The sequence below is a fragment of the Bidens hawaiensis genome, unplaced genomic scaffold (genome assembly GCF_021521415.1).
Source record: "Bidens hawaiensis isolate Kalapana, Puna unplaced genomic scaffold, B.hawaiensis_p1.1 tig00031199_1, whole genome shotgun sequence".
Classification (NCBI taxonomy): Eukaryota; Viridiplantae; Streptophyta; class Magnoliopsida; order Asterales; family Asteraceae; genus Bidens; species Bidens hawaiensis.
This window is the reverse complement of record NW_027505207.1, coordinates 26,239-32,238: the sequence shown is the minus strand read 5'-3', so window position 1 is coordinate 32,238 and position 6,000 is coordinate 26,239. Positions and strand designations below refer to the sequence as shown.

The 6,000-nt window shown below is 33.0% G+C and overlaps 1 pseudogene; it reads right to left on the bottom strand.

Annotated features, from left to right (window-relative positions):
- Window positions 1-948: 948 nt before the first annotated feature.
- On the bottom strand, window positions 949-1,837 carry LOC143611470 (VQ motif-containing protein 4 pseudogene; annotated as a pseudogene).
- Between the last annotated feature and the right edge of the window lie 4,163 nt (window positions 1,838-6,000).

Here is a 6,000-nt window from a genome sequence, read left to right as displayed (position 1 = left end):
ACCATGAACCAATCGTCTTCCCTTCATCAATCAAGAGCTTTCTTATTTAATATTTCAAACATTTATTGCTCAACTGATCTATCAAATTCAAACGGTCTATTCGTAGTTGGACCACGAACCAATCGCATTACTTCATCCATCAAGCTCTCCTTTTGATTATTCAAACATTTATTGTGCATGTTTAAAATCCAATACAAACAGAAGAACATAATAAACACATTATTACACATAAACAATTAGGTCTTGTAACCGTTTTTGTACATTAAATGGTGGTTATTGTTAGGTGTAGAATAGACATCAATGGAAGCAAGCTTTATAGTTGCAACTTCCTTTTTGAACAAATAAATTACCTAACTTTTTCATTCCATTAAACTCCCTCAACCAATATTCACAAACTTATTACAATCTCATCTAAATTTCTAACCAATCCTAATTCCTAAGACCATGCGTAGTCAATACTAGGCACACCCAAGCATTTTACGTTATATGACGCCTAGTCAGCTTTTGAGCATTTTGCAAAAAGTGAGTGCAATGAGAAAATGTCCCCAAAACGCCCCCTCTCTCTCCTCCTCCTCTCTCTACCTCTCTCTCACAAGACCCTCAAAATTCAGGCCTTCCTAACGTTGTGTACAAAATGTTTTGCCAAGACGTCAACCCCAAAACGCAAAGGAAGAAGAGGATACCCCGACGTTTTGGAGCCACAACGCCACAATTTGACATGAGTACGCATGGTCTAAGCTATAAACTAATAAAACCACAAAACAACTAAAATTTGCATTAAAATTAATAATAAAGTAAATTAAAAGCAAAGATATTAAAAAAAAGTCACCAATTAGGTCCATTTCTATTTTCAACATGTAGTTAAGACTTACGAAAATAAAAATTATTATTTTATTTAATTTTATATAGACCCAAATTGTACAATTTAAGAAAAAAGACCTCTAATTGTAAATTCTTAACCATAATCATAATCACTGATCATTACATGATACTTGATTTACCTCTTTCATGTCAGCTGTCGGGTACGTCCAATACTGACGTGTACACAATCTTAAACCGACGACTCCGACACACGCGGCGACGTGACCGGGAAAAGCGGCAAAAGCCGCGGCTCGGCCGTCGCCGCTTGTGGCGACGGATGCAAATAAAACCCTTTTTCCGCGATCACCCGCTCCTCCTCCGAGTTACAAACCGACGAAGACGACGACTTATTATTATTATTAAACGGACTTTCTACCAAGGGTGTCACCGGACTTAACACCAAGGATGGAAAATCAAGAATGCTTGGTGACAACAATTCCCGGATACGTGGCGATGATTCTTGTCCGGATTTTCCCACGAACGGGTTGATCATAAGTCCGTTTTTCAAACTGTTTCTACGTTCATAGAGTTTGAAGCCTTGTTTCTTTTGTTGACCGGTTTTGACCGGTGGAATGGATACTTTGGATGATCCGGTAAGCATCTGGACTACTTGTTTGAATGAAGTGGTGTCCGCTTGGACGAAGGTGGTTGGGTATGGGTTTGGGTCGGATCTTGAAATGGGTTTTGGAGTTAAAGGTGGTGTGTTGGATGAGTTGGCCGGAGATGGGTCGGGTTGAGATTCCATTGATGGATTAAAGGACAGACAAACAAGAGAATTTGAAGAGGTTGAGGTTTGTATTGTATGTATGTATGTTATGTTTGTTATGTTAATGTTCACTTGAGTTGAGAATCTAATGTTTGTGTTGTGTTGTGTCAACTAAGGGTTGAGTTTGCAATTTAACCATTTGAGTTTAGTGGTTGTGTGATTTGGTCCTTTATGTATTTTAAGGTTTGTATTTACATCTTTTTGTTTTTGTTGTAGGATTATTATTTCACTTTTAGGCGATGTTTCGAATTGGGCTAAAAAAATGGTATAATCGGTGGAAGGTTTAACTGGGCTGAATAGTTTATTTTATAATTTCATGTAAATGTAACTTCAACACAAAAGGTAACTCAAAAGTATATTATTTCATAATTAAATATAATCCAAAAATTCATAATAAAAAAGTAATACAAAAGCATTCGATGTTATAGAAAACTGCATAAAAATACCTGGCTTAAAATACTAGTTTCATATACGAAACCCGATATTAGCGGTCCAACCGCTGGTACGAATCGGTTTTTAAAACACTACTTTTAGGCCTATAAAAAGGATTTGTAATATTTTTATTCTCTCTTCGAATCTCGCTCTCTATCTCTAGATTTTTATAGATTTTTGAATAGCGCTTTTCTAAATACAGAGGTTATCAATTCACGATCTTTATAATTTAAACATTGCAAATTAAGTATTTGATTTTGTACTTCAAACATGTAAGAAAAGTTCACGATCTCTTTAGATTTTAGAATAGTGATACTTTCAATATAGAGGTCAAATAACTTTATATATATATCTATTATTTTAATAGAATAAATACTTTTATTATATATGAGTATAAAGCAAAGTTTAAAAAATAGTGCACCGGTATTATAATGGTGTGTCTAAATCAACTACAGTTATATATCAACAATCAACATTACAACACCTGTCCAAATTGTCTAGTTTGGAGGTATATGAATGAGCTAAGTGATTGTAATGACGCGTCCAAATCAATATGATGAACGTCTAAAAAACCTCCCTTTAAAATTTATGCGATATGAATGGCAATGAAACTAGTATATATTGTATTGATATGTGTATACACAAATAAGGATACCAAATTGATTTTTTTTTAAAAGGATGGCAAAGTGATGTGGCAACTTACCAAAGGTGATGAATGTGAAACAAAAGACTTTTTGGTGCTATTGTTGTGTGGGGTTAAGAAGAGAAACAAAGAAGCAACTATAGGGGACAAAGAGATAAAGAATTTGACTTGAACTATTTTTCTGACTTTTATGAAGATAATGTGTCATATTTGATATTTGAAATCAAGCTTTTGATTATATGTTTTAGAAAAAAAAAGGTAAATCCCATAAAGTAGTAGCCTAGCTTATACTTGTAACATTTCTTATTTATTTTTATGAATAATATTTATATAATTTTTTTATATGTTTGAGAATCTTATAATATAATTTTTTCTGAAATTCTCAATTTTTTTAATCCATATCATAAATAGATAGTCATAGTTAGCATACATAAGTTTCTCTTCAAATTCGTGTCGAACCAGGACCGTTAAGTCATTGTTGTGACAGTATGAAATGAACCAGCCGGCTGGTCTGATTAACTGATTTACATAATAACCCTGTAGATATTTTACTATTCTACCGGGATGGTTACAAGTTACAACATAAGTCAAGTTTGCCTTTATTTTCATGTTTTTATGCAATTTTGACTTTTGGTAGAAATCTCAAGTTGGGCCTTTTGGAGTTACTTAACGGCCCAACGTCATAAACATTAGGTTTCATTACATTTACCTTTACCAATAACCCAAATATCCATCCTCCTTAGGCCCAATGTCCAAAGACTACATGCCTTTTTATAAAAAGTAAATCTGAAAAAGATAACAATATTTTAGTTCCTCCAAATACACAATACTTAACAACTAAGATGTAATTACCCTCATAGAATGAGATGAAGCTATATTTGCTTTGTAAAAGACTGAAAGCATACCGTTTAAGTAACATATGATTTTCTTTTTTTTGTGTGTTACATTATCGAATGAATGTGACTACTAACTATATGAATTATAGATGTTTGGTTAATATGGTATTTCAATCTTGGAAGAATCAATCATTCTAGGATGATAACAAATAACATGTGAGTATTCTTGATCACATACATACAAGTCACTAGGGTCATTGGCTATACTCTTGCCACCTCCATACCTCATACAACAGTCTCCATACACAAAGTATATGCCCACAAACAAAAGCAAAATATAAAGTGTCATTTTCTTGGGTTAAAACCTTGAATTGTCACTTTTATATAGCACAAACATAGGTTGCCAACATTGATTGTCAAGACCAATGTTTAATTTAGTATAAATTAGCTAGAGCATCTCTAATGTGGGGCTTAGGAACATCCCTCCTTTGTCAACGTTGACATCACCCCTCTAACCATCAATTTCTTTCATTCTTCGTCGACGAATGCATCCCCCCTCTTTCTCATCTTTCTCACTGACCACGATGAACCACCATGTTCTCTATGCATCATGTGGAGGCCTGCTAAGTCCTCTTCCCTCTCTCCTCCACATAAATGTCACATAGGGCTATAAGCACGAAAAAAATCTTCAAGAGAAAGTTTTAGTGACGCGAAGGGATCTAATTCTATCTATGCTACAAGTACATGCCCTCTGCCCTTTGCCTAACAGACTTTACAACCAACGTTTGAAACACTTAAATTAATGATCATTGATAAATATAAATATCACAATTGTAGGTGTAACACCCCCAAAATACATAACAAAGCCATCATCACGTCGGCATGACCAAGCTAACAAACATCACATCAACATAACAACGTGACCCTCTAGGCAGATCTACAAGACAGTTGGAGGACCTTCAAGATAGTGATAGGAAGTGGTCCCTATAGGGGATCACTATTAGTGACATCACTATAGATGCGTTATATATGTAAACAATTCGTTATGAATCCACATTTAGAAAGATAATAATATACTTCTAACTATGTGTTTCTCTCTCACTAACTTTAAGCAAAAGGTACTTGCCTAACGAGCATAAATATATTAAATTAACAGAGTAATAAAAACAAACTTTATAGCCAAGGTTTAAACCATTTGAGTTAGGGATCATTGTAAAAAATAAATATCGCAACAAAGGTTTGAACCCATTATCTTTGGGTTATTAACTTATTATCATCATTTACTTTTTATATTAAATAGTCTATGTTACTAATAATTTAATATTAACTAGTAGAAGGAAAGACATGAGGAAGTAGCTTGTTATTTGGCATTTTGTGTTTCCAAACATCCTTACCTCATAATCTTGACTTTAATACATCAATTGTGAAATCTCTAAGTAAAAGCTAAGATGCTGTTAAAGCAATTAGAGACAATGGGATCAATTGTTGACATAAAAATCCAGGTTTCATGGATTTATTACTTTTAATTCACTTTATCGAGAAATATGCCACCTTAAATTAAGGGATAAAACATGTTGAAAACGAATATCATCATTGATTTTATTTTATTTAATTTTTGTTTAACAAATAGATTAAACAAGTCTAAGCTGATCGAGTCCTAATACAATGTATGCCATTACCAAAGGTTTTTTTTAAAATATAGAATGAACCTTAAATTATTTTTTATCAAAATCCATGAATAATCTGAATAATCGGTTTATTAATTGGTTGTGTACAAATTTCTATAGCAACTTGCTAGTGTTTTTAATATATATCTTCGCCGTTAAAGAAGAGAAACATTAAGTTTGTATTCTTTGTTACAAAAATAGTTTCGGTATCTTTAATTGGATCTACTTTAAAAAAGATATACCAAATTTCTAGTGGCGGATCTAGAAAAAATTTCAGGGGTATCCCAAAAAAAATTGGACCTAAGGGTATCTTAATTTTTACAAACAATTCATAGTTAATTGATCAATATGATTTTTGAAAATTAGAAGTGGGTGTAAATGATATTTGAGAACTATTTTTGCAAAAAAAATATAGTTAATGTATTTAATTTTGAAAGTTGTAATTTGGAAAAGAAAAAAAAATGACAAGTGGAATTCAAACTTGCGCAGGTAGAGCCCACAAGATTTCTAGTCATGCCGGATAACTACATCACCATATCTACTTGATGTATTCAAATTTCAAACTGCTCAATATAATATACATACTGCTTTCGTAACTATGTTATAACCTTAAATATTTTGACTTCGCCGACAAGATTGAGGGGTAGCCCGGGCTACCCCTAATCCCTTAATAAATCCGCCCCTGCGAATATCTATTTCTATTTGTCAGACATATAGATATGGATTCATTTCTATTGTAAACCTTAGAAGACGTCTTCCAAATCGTATATTTCTATATACTATATAAGAGTAAAA